Source organism: Myotis yumanensis, unplaced genomic scaffold, assembly GCF_028538775.1.
Source record: "Myotis yumanensis isolate MYYU_CA2020_CCGP unplaced genomic scaffold, mMyoYum1.0.hap1 SCAF_5, whole genome shotgun sequence".
NCBI classification, from domain to species: Eukaryota; Metazoa; Chordata; class Mammalia; order Chiroptera; family Vespertilionidae; genus Myotis; species Myotis yumanensis.
Window position 1 is genome coordinate 66,427,163 of NW_027223756.1, and position 15,028 is coordinate 66,442,190.

The window sequence follows — 15,028 nt, forward strand, 5'->3', positions numbered from 1 at the left end:
TTATTCATAAAACATAGTTAATCTTTGAATTATTAAAATAAATTTCACAGATACTTAACTTTTAGATCTAGTTATTGTTTTAATTTCTTTTTTTACTCTTTTATGAATCGGAAAATATCAAGTCTAGAAAGTAGAAAGGCACTCCAAAGAGTTGTATAAAACAAGAGGGTTTTATAGACCCAAGTGAAGAGGAACAAGGAAGTCATCATGGGCATTAGCTGATTGGTTAAAACAGAGTTACTGTCCTTAGAATGAAGCAAATAGGAGTCTTGGAGGCTACAGTGGAGTCAAACAACAGACCGATTTATTGTTGAATTATGTCCCTTTTTCCAGGAAGTCAAGCTATTTCAGCCATTACATTGAGCTTTCACCAATTCCTTGGTTAAGTTTGAAGTAGAAGGCAGATTCACATCTTTAGAGGCTGAAGAAAAGTAAAGAGATGTTCTAGGATCTAAGTAATTATAAAAGCAAGTTGGACCAAATTTCTCTTTTTTATAGATGTGACCATTTATAAAGATACATCATTACCTGCTGGGCATGAATTTTCATTCTCTTAAGGAAGTCAGCTCCTTTAAAATAAAATTTTTAAAAAGTCATTCTGGATAGTTTATGCTTCGTACCAGGTGTACCGGTTAATAATGCGGATTTTTTTCATTAGATGAAGTTACACATATGTTGATATATATGCGATTTGATATGTATGCTATTTTGTTGTATTGACAGCAAGCTTCAAAACTTCATATGTCAAATTTGCTGAAGGTGTTAACATTATAGATATTTTTACACTTAAAAATGTCGAACTTCATGCCAAAAAAAAGAACATTTGCGGGAAGTTTTAATTCATTACTTTGTTTTGAAGAAAGGTGCTGCTGAAAGCTTCGGGAAGCTTATGGTGAACATGCTCCATCTCAAGATACTTGTGAACGCTGGTTTAAACGCTTTAAAAGCGATGATTTCTATGTGAAAGACAAAGAAAGTCCAGGTCAACCGAAAAAGTTTGAAGACCAACAATTACAAGCATTATTGGGTGAAGATACGTGTCAATCTCAAAAACAACTTGCAGAAAGATTAAACGTTGCTCAGCAAACAATTTCCTATTGTTTACAAGCAATGGGAAAGATTTTAAAGGAAGGAAAACGGGTGCCACATCAGCTGAACGAAAGACAAATGGAAAACCAAAAGTCATCAGTTGAAAATGTTGCTTCAACGGCACGAAAGAAAGTCTTTTTTTCATCGAATTGTGACTGGCAATGAAAAATGGATTTATTTTGAGAATCCCAAATGCACAAAATCATGGGTTGATCTAGGTCAACCATCAACAGTGACTGCAAGGCCAAATCGCTTCGGAAAGAAGACAATGTTCTGCATTTGGTGGGATCAGGAAGGTGTGGTGTATTATGAGCTTCTAAAACCAGGTGAAACCATTAATACTGATTGCTACCGACAACAAATAATCAATTTGAACCATGCTTTGATCGTAAAATGACAAGAATGTTCCAGAAGACACAGCAAAGTAATTTTGCTTCATGATGACGCATCACACACACTTCAAAATCAGTTAAAGATGCATTAAAAGATCTTGCCTAGGAAGTATTAACCCACGCGCTTTATTGGCCAGACCTTGCTCTTTCAGATTCCCACTTGTTCCGATCAATGGCGCACACACTTTCTGAGCAGCACTTCAAAATGTACGAACAAGTGGAAAATTAGGTCTCTGAATGGTTTCCCACAAACAAGAAAAGTTCTTTTGGGACGGTATCCACAAATTACCTGAAAGATGGGGGAAATGTGTAGCTAGTGATGGACATTACTTTGAATAAAGCACTTTTGATGTTTCTCTTGAAATTATCGTGTTTTCTTTGATTACAAAATCCACATTATTAACCGGCACACCTGGTATTATTCCCAGGGAGATGAAAAGAACTCCATTCTTATCTTCTTGAAAGAAAGATTTCAATCAGGAGACAAGTGTAGTAAAGTAAGTTAGAATTTATTGGCAACAGCAAACATATACTTAGGACAGTGAAAAAAGGAAGGGCATAGAAGTAACAGGAGAGCCCAGGCGGGCTGCTTTGGCTCACTGAGAAGTCAGAGAAAAGGGGGCGTTGGGGACAGGTTCAGGGGGTGAGCCCGGGACGAACTGCCACTGCGCATTGCTTCCCTGGTTGCAAGTCTCATGGGGCCCCTTAGAGGAAAGGAGTGGGGAGGGAATAGCAAGGCGTGCTCCCCGTGGGGAGATTGTGCCTGGGTCCTTCATCCTGAGCATATTTATCTCTCTTGCAGGTGGAGATCTTAAGAGAGATCTCAGGGAGGGTCTCAGTAGAATATTCCTCAGCTTTCCAGGGGTGCTCTTTGAGGGTTGTCATCTCCAGAGATTGGTCAGCACCAGGGCAGGGGATCATTAGTCAATGCAGCTGGTCCTGAGGCAGCCATGGCATCATTGTCTGGTTTTGCTGCTTTACTGGGCCTGGAGCTGAAATACAACTGAGACCTACATGTTATCTTTTGGGAGGAAAACTTAAGGGGGTCCAAACTGGCGGGGGACGATAGGTTACCCTGAGGTCAAGGTTCTTGTTTTCCCAGTTCTGCCCCTCACTAGGTATCCGAGGCTTTCTGCCCTAGTGATTTTCTGTACCTGGCCCATTGTCCTTGCTCTGCTCATGTCTGTCTAAGTGCCTATAACGTTATTTCTTAGATAAATTTAGAAGACCATATACTGCCAAATGATGTTTGACTTCTGTATTTATATGACTTAAACTATAGTTTAATACAGTGTATGCAAACTATCACCACATAATTCTAAGTACCCATTTAATAGATAAGATAAACAGTAGTACTACACATGAATAGAAGTTTAGACTATTTGCCCACAATTCTGCTTTACAAACCATGTGTAAAATTCAGTAAATAGCCACTAATTCTTTGCATTAATATGTTGTTTTAAGATGCTAAATAGCTTATTCATGAAGGATAAGTACAGAAAAATGTCATAATCAGAAAGTTATTTTGGGGTTTTATTTCCCCTCAAGAAAAGAGAAAGTCCATTATTATTAAATTGGGCTTTTCATCCTGTGTATAAAGAGATAAAAGGGAAATTAGGTCATTTTATTGGAATAAAATCAAACGTGTAATCAGGAAAAAGATTAGAGAACATTTTACAGTAAAATGGTTGATTACCCTGGAGTATTAAAAACCATCATACTTTCAACATCTGTTAATAAAATATTAAAAATCATAAAAAGATCTTAGTATAATTTCATGTATAAATGTGTGTGTCTATGTGCTATATTATGTAAAGTGAATTAGCAAATTGCCAAGTAAAATTTAGATAAGGGCAGAACCCATGCTAATTTGCATATCAAATTAAGGTATGATGAGAAAGGAACAGATGATGACTGTTTTCTGTTTTGATTTTAAATGTTTTCAAATGTGTGATTCTATATTGCTTCTTCTTATTTGTGTGCATTTTCAATGAATTTAAATGCAGAAATCTATCAACTAATGAAGACATCTAATGACGGAAAGAAGGACTAATTTCTAAAAATGCCAACCTGCTTATGCAGTATAAATATTTAACATGGATTATTTTGGCTAAAACATTAGTGTTTGAAGAACTATAAGGGGGTAGTCTCTTTTACCTTGCTCTTAATATTCATTCTTTTTACTCAGTTTTGGGGCTCTAACTCAGTGCATTTGTTTATCCAGTTAAGAAATGAATGAGCTCCTACCAGACATTACGCATTGTGTTTTATGCTAGAAAATCTTGTGAAGAAGATAGATGAGAAGCAATGTCTTCTTTCTTGGACATTCAGTATATTGTATGGATGTGTAAATTATGGATGAATGAGCTGAGGGTCTGAAGCAAACACATTTTTCTGTGACTTACAGTATGCATAGCACACTCCATTTCGCATGTTGTGACAATGGCACCCACCACCAGCAACAGAACTCTTAATTCCCTTTATAGGTGTCACTCTTTCCACATAGCACTTGAAGTTCCTATGAATTATAATATCTCGATAATAATTAGCTAATCACTCATTTATTCATATCTTTGTTTATTCCCTAAATCTTTATCAACAAAATACTCTATTCCAGAAATTTTGCTGGGTCTTGAAATCCATATCATTATGGATCACAGAGTTTAGTAAAAAACAAACTTTCACCTGACCTGCATGGCTCAGTGGTTGACAGTTGACCTGTGAACCAGGAGGTCACAGTTCAATTCCTGGTCTGGGCACATGCTTGGGTTATGGACTCCATCCCCAGTAGGGGGTGTGCAGAAGGCAGCCAATCAATGACTCTCTCTCATCATTGATGTTTCTCTCTCTCTCTCTCTCCCTCCCTCCCTCCCTCCCTCCCTTCCTCTCTCTCCCTGTTCTTCTCTGAAATCAATAAAAATAACATTAAAAAAGAACACAACAAAACCACAGACTTTGGGCAAATAATTTGAAGTATAGTGAGTGTTAAAGAGAAGCTTAGGGAGCTACACAAAATCAAGTAACCTTGAGGGGGGGAAAAAAGAGAGACCTAAAAAAGAAGTTGAGGTTAGCTAAAGGAGACCTGGTAGGTATTGAGGGTGATTGGTATAGAAAGAACTTTCCAAAAAACACCAAATATAAAAGGAAGGAAACCACTAAGAGAGGATCTAAAAGGAAGTTTGTTGATGTGTAATATTAAGGAAAATGGGGAAATGGTCAAGAAAAGGTCATACAATCATGCTGGGATCAGATCACATGAAGCCCCCACTCTGCCACCTCTTCCAATGGAGAGTTACAAGTTCCATGAAGGAAAGAACCAGGCCTGTCTTGTTTGTTACTGTATTCCCATGGCCTAGCATAGTCCCTGGCAAATGGCAAGAGCTCCATACACATCTGTCAAGTGAGATAAATTGATTTTTAATGTTACTTAAACCAAACAACAAAGCAACAATTTTCAGATTGAAATAATTAATTGATATAAGTATATTTGTAGTTATAAACGTATCTGCCTACAAAGACTGGTACTGACATTCAGTTCCTGCTTTGGCTTAATAATCTACTTCTCTCACTTGTAAATATGCTTTTCACATTGCTGTAATAACTCCATAATTAGTATTATATTTTGTAACATAGATATATTAAAAGTCTGATATGTAAATGTTCCTAGAGGCTGTTTAAAGTATCCCTAGATATATTTCCCTTATTATATTTATAAATTATTTAGTAAATGCTTTGTTCACAATCGCATCCAATTTCAAGGTGAACATTTTTCTCCTGAATAATCCCCCCTACTTCGCAAAGCTGTTAGTGTCATTTGATGTTCCCCAGAAATTGGCATGATATATCTGGTTTCCCTGATCAGGGCATCTCAAGGCTGAAATCAAGGTGTTGGCCTGGGTGACTTTTTGGTTGAGGGAAATCTGCTTCTGAGTTCATTCTTGTTGGAAGAATTAAATGCCTGAGGTTATAGCATAGAGGCCCCCATTTTCTTGCTGGTTATCAGCCAGAGGCTGCTCTTTGGCCTTAGAGGCCTTCCGCATCCCTTGTTACACAGCATGAACAAACTTCAGGTAAGCAAGTCCTTTTCATACTTGAAATTTCTGTCTTCTTCATTTTTATCTCTAGACCCAGATTGAAATGGTGCATGTAATTGGTCCATATGGGAAATATCCCTACCTTAAGGTCCGCTGATTGGTACCTTAATTGCATCTGAAAAGTCTCTTCACGTTCCTAAATTGGCTCTAGTTTCACTGAGGCTAGCCTGGTTCAGGATGCTATGTCCATATTGTAGTCCCCAGGATGGTTCACATTAACAGTCCCAAGACTCCAGGGGTCCAGAGTCATCTGATAACTCATGTTGAGATGAAGACTTACATATGGGAACTAGTGTAGGTGTGTGTGCACGGACATGTGTGTGCATGCAAACACACACACCACTGAAGCCTTGAAGGATGACTCTGCTTACCTTTGGGATATGTCGATATCACCCAAACAGATGAGGTCAGTTGACTAATCTTATCACTCATAAAACAGAGCAATAGAACTCTGAAACAGTTATCTCAAAAGGTATGTGTATTGATTTTGCATTTGCCACCCACTGATAGGATTGGCTGCTCCACTGGGCTAATGTCATACTATAGATACCCTGAATGAAGCCATCCTTTGCAAGTATTCCTTTATTCTCTCCCACATCTTTTGGGACCCAGAAGTAGGGAGATGGTAGAAGTCTGGCATAGTAGACATACATGAAGGGTCCCACCTTTCTTTTTATTCTCCAATCTGATTCTCTCAGGAGTTTGGAAATACTGGACTTTATCATGTGTTAAAGGATAGATAGCAATGCCCTGACCAGTTTGGCTCAGTGGCTAGAGCGTTGGCCTGTGGACTGAAGAGTCCCGGGTTCGATTTCGGTCAAGGGCATGTACCTTGGTTGTGGGCACATCCCCAGTAGGGGGTGTGCAGGAGGCAGCTGATTGATGTTTCTCTCTCATCGATGTTTCTAACTCTCTATTCCTCTCCCTTCCTCTCTGTAAAAAAAATCAATAAAATACATTAAAATAAAAAAAAGGATAGATAGCATTGGCATGAAGGCATGCTTTCTCCTGGGTTGCTACCGTGGATCTGGCCTGAAGCTACACTTATTACTTTACCCTCTCTGGTATGACTCATCATTTTAAAATCCAGACATTTTGACTGGGGAGTATACTGGTTGGTTGTCATCACTCTGTTGTGCACACAAAAGAAATGAAATCCAGCTACCGGAAATCACGGAGGTGAAGAATCTGGCTTCAATGTCTGGTGAGTACTCAGGGAGTGAGCCAGGAAGCTACAATGCTTCAAGAAATACAGGTTTGCCAGAAACTTTAAAAGGCAGGGAATAAGAGCTGTACATATCAACTGTCTTGCATTTGAATTCTTCCAGAAAGATTGTCACTCATGTTATCCTGGATTTATTCATACATCCTCATAAAGACTGACTTTTTCTACTACTACTTCATGATGCTTTATTTTCTTTGATAATAAATGAGGCAGGGGAAGATCTGTAGCCATTCTAATATCTTTTAAAGACTCAACTCTGCTTCTAGATCTTACCATCTTCTTAACATACTTAATCAGGTAGTATCACCCTTTCCTGTGAATCAAACCAATGTCAACAATAGACTTCGGGTCTCTAAACTAAGTACAGCATGGTGGACAGATCACCACCTACATTGATGATAAGAATTTCCTAGATTTTGGAGAAATTTTGGGGGAATTTTGCAGACACTGATCACTCAGCCATTCCAAGTTGTCTGGGGCCCCCTTCCAAATTCTCATGAGTATCCTCTGACCCTGATGTGAAAAAAGCAAACTTCCTATAACATAGTGTCCATAGTCCTGCCTAATATTAGACATGTTTCTTATTCCATATTATTAGGAGAGCATCCATTATTAATAATAATCTTCCTTTTCCTATTTACCATTTATTCCATTCTCTGGTGTCTTCTACAGGGAGTCAGCAACTATCCTTGCAGCTCTTAAGGGTTGAGATGACAGGGAATGACAGAGTGGGCTATGATGCTCAGAGTCCACTATTTCAAGAAGGGCAATAGACTGAAAGGTAATGGGTAATTTATCCAAAAAGATTCACTTTCAGACTGGTCGCTATGAAAGAGATTTGACCTCTTACAGAGGAAATTAATTTTGGAACTCCAACTTTCTCTATAGAAATCAGCAAAAGCGGATTGCTGCAGCTGATGCTGGTAGAATGCAGATCAGGGCTGGCAGCAATTTGTCCATGTTACAGCACAGCTGCCACTACAGGACTTGGGCTCTAGCTCCTGGACACCCCAGAAAAGGGGCTGGTATTATCCCAACCACGACTGCTGAAGTGGGAGAACAAGTATGGAAAGCATGCTTCCTACATACCCCACAGATGTGAGGAGTATAGCGCTTCCAGCCAGTACAAAGCCAAGAGATTGCCACAATCATGCAGTTTATAAAACCCCCACAGCCCAAGAGCTAGTAATGTCCCTCTCCTAAATTCTGACATCCAGACTTGATAGATCCTGATAGATCCTGATAGATTCTAAATTTATTGCATTGTAATCATAAAATGGTCTTATAACATATACTTTGCTCTTTTGTAAAAGCAAAATCTAGTGGGAAAAAACAAATACTAGTACCTGCTACTGTTTCTGTTCTGAAAGGTTCCTCGTGCTTTTAGGTCACTCACTCTTCTTCAATTAAAAATTAATGTGCTGATATGGCATTTAGGATTTTTCATCTATTTTCACACAACAGTGTTACATCTTGAGTTTCTTATATTGTCTTTATCAAACATTAGTTTTCATTGGTTTTTAAAATGACTTAGATACCTATCCCAATTTTCCAAACATATGGAAAAATCTGTAAGAGGGTAAATTTATGGTTTTGGTATTTTTTGCCAAAACTCTCTGAAACCACCATCTAGGCCTCATGACATTATTTTAAATTACTACTATAATTTATATATTGGTTATTAATATATTTACATTTTAGTATTAGCATATGTTGCTTCAAAATGTTTTGTCATGATTCTTTAAAATCTCTACTAAATGTAAAATTTTGTCATTTTTCTTATTTCTAGTATTAATTACTTATGGCTTTTATTAAGTCTATCAGATTTGTATTTATTTCATTTGTATTTTAAGAGAGCTACATTTAATTTTATTCATCACTTCTTTTTCCTTTATTTGTTCGTTTTATATTTCATTAATATTTACCTGAATCTTTAGTTTTGCTTTCTTCCATTTTCTTTGAATTTACTAATTGTTTTTCATTTTCTAACTTCTCATTTTAAATGTTTGGTGCATTTATATTCAATGTGATTGGATTTCTATAAATGCTTTGAAGTTTATAAATTTTCCTCTAAATATTATTTGAAATTGTATCTTGCATGTTTTGGATAAATAATCTTCCTGTTGATTTTCAATTCTAAATATTTCATAATTTGCCTTGTATTTTCTTTAATGAAAGAATTGGAAGTGATTTATCTTTAAATTTTGCTCTATTTGGGATTTGATTTATATTTTATTACATCAAAGTAATAGAACAAGGTTTTATGACCTGTATCTTTTGGAATTTTTGAGTCTTTGTGGTTTTATATTGGTTCAATTAAAAACTAATGTTTAATGAAATTAAAAACTCTTGCTCTATTTGGGAAGAGTTGAGATTTTTATATACATACACACTCAAAATTTGTTAATTATTTCCTTCATATGTTTGCCAAGCTGGATGACTTTTTCTTTTTTATCTATTGATTTCAGAGTGAGAAGTGTTAAAACTCTTTCACTGTTATGGAGAATTGGCCAGTTTCTCCTTAAAATCTTGCCATTTTTGCTACATATTTGGGATCATGTTAAGTGTGGGAAATTTTTGTGTTTTTTTTTTTTTTTTTTTTTTTTTTTTTTTTTTACTTCATATTCCTGGACTTCAAAGCCTAGGTTGACTGAAAATTTTCAATGGGTTGAGGTTAGGTATCTATCTATATATATAAAAGGCTAATATGCAAAGTGTCCCCTCGGGAGTTTGACTGAGAGACCAGGAGTTTGATCACTCGCTATGACGTACACTGACCACCAGGGGGCAGCGCAGAACAAGTGAAGGCCCTGCCTAGGGACCCGACCCGTGCACAAATTTCATGCACTGGGCCTCTAGTATATTTATAAGTTCCTAAGTGAAGGTACTCAAGATTTAATTATTATAGCTAGAGTTTATTCCTTTCTCTATCTCTATCTCTATTTTTTCTTTCTCGCTAGATGGTCTCATCTATATACATAATATTAAATGTGATAAATGCACAAATACATAATTCAAACTTTTCCATTGCATTCTAGGTAGGATGCAATCTTGACATTTCTCCTTGGATATTTCATAAGCATCTCAGGCTTAATATGTCCAAAACTGAACTATTGATGTTCATCTGCCCCCAAATCTCTACATTTCAATAAAGAGCATTTACAGATACCTAGATGCTCAAGAAAGAATTCTGAGATTTCTTCTTCATTTGTCAATCTCCTTTGGCCATTGCCACCATTTAAGAGCAATTAATATTTATTCCTCTAAATTATGGTTCACATCTGTCCACATCGCTTCATTCACAATCCCATCAGACTATCCCAAATGAGAATAATTCTTCCTTTGAACCACTGTAATAACTTCATACTGACCTTATACATTTTGAAAAATAAATACTTTATAATATAATGTTTTACATTTTTAATCTTCTACGTATAATCCTCTGATAAATCCCCATTACAAAACCCTTGTTAAGGGTCAGGTCTTTCTTTCTCCTCCTTTTCAATCTTCAATCATGCCTTTTATTTCTTATTTACACTTTTGAAGCCAAAGGTTAGTTCTTCTGCATGAAATTTCTTTTTTCTCACCATCCTCTTCAACCTTTGCAACTTTTAGCCCTCAATCCCTTACTATCTACATCCCATTTGTTTAATGATAAATTTCTTCATGTACGCCCCCATCATTACATCCGTTCTGTTTATGTAATGATCCTCCAGCACTCTGAACCTCTCCTTCATAAAAGTCTGTACTTGTTATTACTTATTCAGTACCTCGACCTCGAACTGTATGATCGAGGAGGGCAAGAATTCTGTTGTCCTAATTCAATACTCCATTTGCCATGTCCAGCAGAGGGCTTGCATACATTAGGTAATAAAACAAGCAAACAAACAAATAGATGAATAAGCAATAAGTAGAGTTTACAAATGTGGAATGCATTATCTGAAGCTAATGAAGGGAATAACAGAGTCTTGAGGATTGTGGAAAGATCTAATGTCACAGTAGACAAAACTGTTAAGTTTCCTTGCAAGAAACAAATTTTATTTATACTACATGTTTGTATGTCTTTTGTATTTACATATATACATACATATTTAAAGTAGATAAAATGTTAATGTACTGTATTATATATAACTATTGTGTATATATCTTTACAAAGAGAGATAGAAAGATCGACAGAAGCAGAATGATATAGATGGGTGGTGGGGAGAAAAAGAGGGAGAGAAGCTGACAAAAGACAGCAGGAGATATCTGTCTACATATATAAATAGACTTTTTAAAACTACTAAATATATATAGTAATAAACTTACTATGTATATTTATCATTACTTTTTTGTGGAACTAAATTTAACAAGTGTAAACATTAAACCAAAAGATACATGATTCTAAGACCTATTGACAAATCACTTTTCTGGAATTTTAACCTTTTCTCTTTCCATTAACATGTGATTGGACCCCAAATGAACACTGTATATTTTAACTTTCATCTTTAAAGATTGTTGCTAATTTAGTAGGAAAACAGTACTACTTTATTCTTACTTTAAAATTTATATTTGTGATGAATTGGAGATTGAACATATTTTCATACTCATTAGAGATTCCTACTTCTTTTGAAAATTTTTTTCATTCTCTTTCTTCTTTCTTTCTTTCTTTCTTTCTTTCTTTCTTTCTTTCTTTCTTTTTTTCTTTCTCTCTTTCTAGCTTTGGATGTTTATTATTTCTTAATGCTATTTAACACTCTTTATTTATTAACATTACTTATATATTTTGTTTATACCAGTATACATTTTAAATCCCTTTCTAGTTTTCTGATAAACTTTGTTTCTACTGTGTAGATTTTTTTATTTTATATATAAAATTATTTCTTTGATTTCATATTCCACTTTTGAGGTTAGAACGTGCATTCCTAGTTCAAGATTAAATATTCCTCTTTGTTTTCTTGTAAATCTTTTAATATTCCTATTTATGCATTTATTTGACTTTTGTATCTTATCTAAAATAACACTTAAAAGCAGTGACAATTTTGCTAAAACTAGGAACTTGAATGTTGATATGGATCAGCCAGCAAGGAGTCACACATTCAAAATAGACTGAGAAAATGATGGTATCTGAGGTAAATATGAGTTCTTGAAGTATACCAAGGTAAAATAATGTGGTATTTATGACATAGGTAGCTTAAAGATTCAACTTAAAGTTGATCATTCTAAGTAAAGGAATTCTGTAGAGGTAAAAGTGGATTTATTACATCCATATCTTTGAACAACTCCCTACATTATTCTTTAGCTTATCTTTTTTCATTACTAAAATACATTTCTCAGCTTATCACTCACTTCTAGATGGTAGGCAGGTGAACAGGAAATAGAGAAACCTACTCAGATATTGGTTGTAAGTATATATATAGAAAATGCACATCTATTTTGAAAGATGATAAAAGTCACTTTAAAATTCAAGGACTAAAGTGGATAGTTCAGAAATCCTCCAGGTGCCTTTGGCTTGTACTTTACTTTAAGCTAGTTCTAGAGAATATGAAGTTTAAACATACAATTGATATTTTCTAAAAATTTATATAAAAAAGACTATCATTTTTATGACTAGAATTTCTAATAAAATTTCCTACTCACCTTCCCTCTCTCTCATGACCCCTTTATTTGCCAATTCTTCACAATGCTGTGAATTATTGTGACTGTCTTATTCAAAATGAAAAAAATATATATAACAGTTTATCTGGTAAGAGCAGATGTTAAGCTAGATTCAGTAATTATCACATAAAATGGAGCTATACATATATATGGCTTTATCAGGTAATACCAGACACTGAATATTTATCCCTCAAGCCATAATGGCTTCATATTATAAATTTATGACTTCATGATATTCACTATACAGGATACTTCTAGCATTCTCAAGTGGGCAAATCCCACCTCTTTTTTTTTTTTTAGGAGTTATGATGGATATTTAAATATATGTGTGATGTGTGTGTGTGTGTGTGTGTGTGTGTGTGTGTATATATATATATATAATACATTGATATTACTTTTAGCATGTAAACCACAATTTATCAGAGGATGGTGATCCTATTTGAAAAAATAAAAAAGAGGCTCTTTAAAACTCGATAAGATTGAAGATATTTCTGCCAGAGAATCATTTGTGTTTGGAGGCTTACAAACATGCAAATTTAAAATGCCGCATGGAGGCACGTAGCACCTCTACATAAAATAAGAATGCTTGGCAGTGACCTTGAGTCATGGCATTTTGAATATTTCATGCATTTTCCCTCAAGAACATCAACTTAGGTAAAACTTGTAGAATATTATATGAAATCTGATAGGGTCTCTTCATATTTACAAGGAGCAGAATACTTTTGCTTCTTTAAGAATTTTTTTTTAATTCAAATACAGACACTTCTGCCTTTTAATGCCTAACTTTGGAATGCACTCTATAAAGACTGACTGTTCTTAGGATATGGAAGAAGACTTAGAAACGTGGGAGAAAACATTTTCACAGTGTCAAATCATTCTTGGTACTGTCTGGGTGAATTAGGGTGTAGCTTAGGGGAGATGACTATTTCTCATTCTACCTCTTCTATCCTTAAAATTTTGACTCTATCCCCATTCCCTGCTTTCATATGACAACTTGATTTCCCGTGTTACTGAGAAACCTGAAGTAAGCAGCAACAAGCCTCCACAAGCTGTCACTGCTCATCCGAACACCCACCTGCTCGGTGCCCTTACTCTCTGCCTTCTCTTCTGTTGCTATGGAACTTAGATGACATTCTTTTCTACCCACACAAGCAACTCTGTTCTCTGTCTCTTGCACCAAGTACTCTTTCTGATCATTTCTATCAACATACTGTTATTTCTGTCATGTTAAAAAGTCTTTCTTGACCCTATTTCTACACCAGCATCGACTTTTTTTTCTTCTTTTTCCATTTACAGAAAATGTCTGTGAGTTCTCCGTAGCCACTATTTCCCAATGATTTCATTGCATTCTCTCCTGAAGCCACTCAGGTCAGATTTTTGCCCACGCTATCATAAAAAAATTTTTTTTCTGGATTATTTATTTTTCTTTCATTTGGAGCACAGTACTATGTCTCCTCATTTTGTTTGACTTTCTGTTTTTTGTTTCCATTGATTAGATAAAATTGCTACCTCCCTTGTACTTGAAGAACTGGCCTTGTGTAGGTGTGATCTTTGTGTAGAGAACTCTGTGTAGGCTGATTGTACCTGGTGGCTTTGGTAGTCTTGCTGGCTGGAGATTGAAGTGGCATAGGTCACAGTTTCCCGAGTGACCCACTCCAGAGGCACCCTGGCAGTCCAGCTGACCAGGGCAGGGTGCCCCCAGGTGCACAGCTGTGGTAGTGCCCTGGTGATCTAGCTATCTGTGGCTGGAGCAGGCACTGGCTGAGTTGACCAAAGATGCACTTGCTGGCTTTGCACATTGGCTGCAGTCCTGGACCACGCTCCAACCCGCACTGTCTAGGTTGAGATGGACTATAAACAACGGTACTCAGCAGCACCTCTGATCCCTGTGAGAACAGACCCTAGAGCAGCAGTTCTCAACCTGTGGGTCGCGACCCCTTTGGCGGTCAAACGACCCTGTCACAGGGGTCACCTAACACCATCCTGCATATCAGACATTTACATTACGATTCATAACAGTAGCAACATTACAGTTATGAAGTAGCAATGAAAATAATTTTATGGTTAGGTCACAACATGAGGAACTGTATTTAAAGGGCCAGAAGGTTGAGAACGACTGCCCTAGAGAGTTTCCACAGATCCCAGGGAGTTCCTGTGGTTCCCCACCCTTCTCTATGTAGTTTCTCTCTCTCAAGTTTATTGTGCAGATGTTCAATCAGCCCTCGGTTGTTATTCAGGAGAATTGCTGTGTATGTGGGTGTATTTTTGGAGTGTGCAAGGAAGGTGATTTAGGTCTTCCTATACTACTATTTTGGACCAGTCTCTTGAACAGATTTTTAAAAACAGCTTTTGTTTACAACATCTAATTTCTGGTCTTGACCAAGCAGGGTTCTATTGATAACTCTTTTCCCCTGTATATGAACCATATTTTCTTGTTTCTTTGCATACCTCATAGTTTTTGGTTGAAGAGTATGCATTTTAATAGTTTGATTTGGCAACTCTGGATGTCAGGTTATATTTTTAAAGAGTCTTTCCAAGTATTTAGAAATATCTATTTTCCTAGACTTTCCTCTCAATTTTTAGTTAGTCTA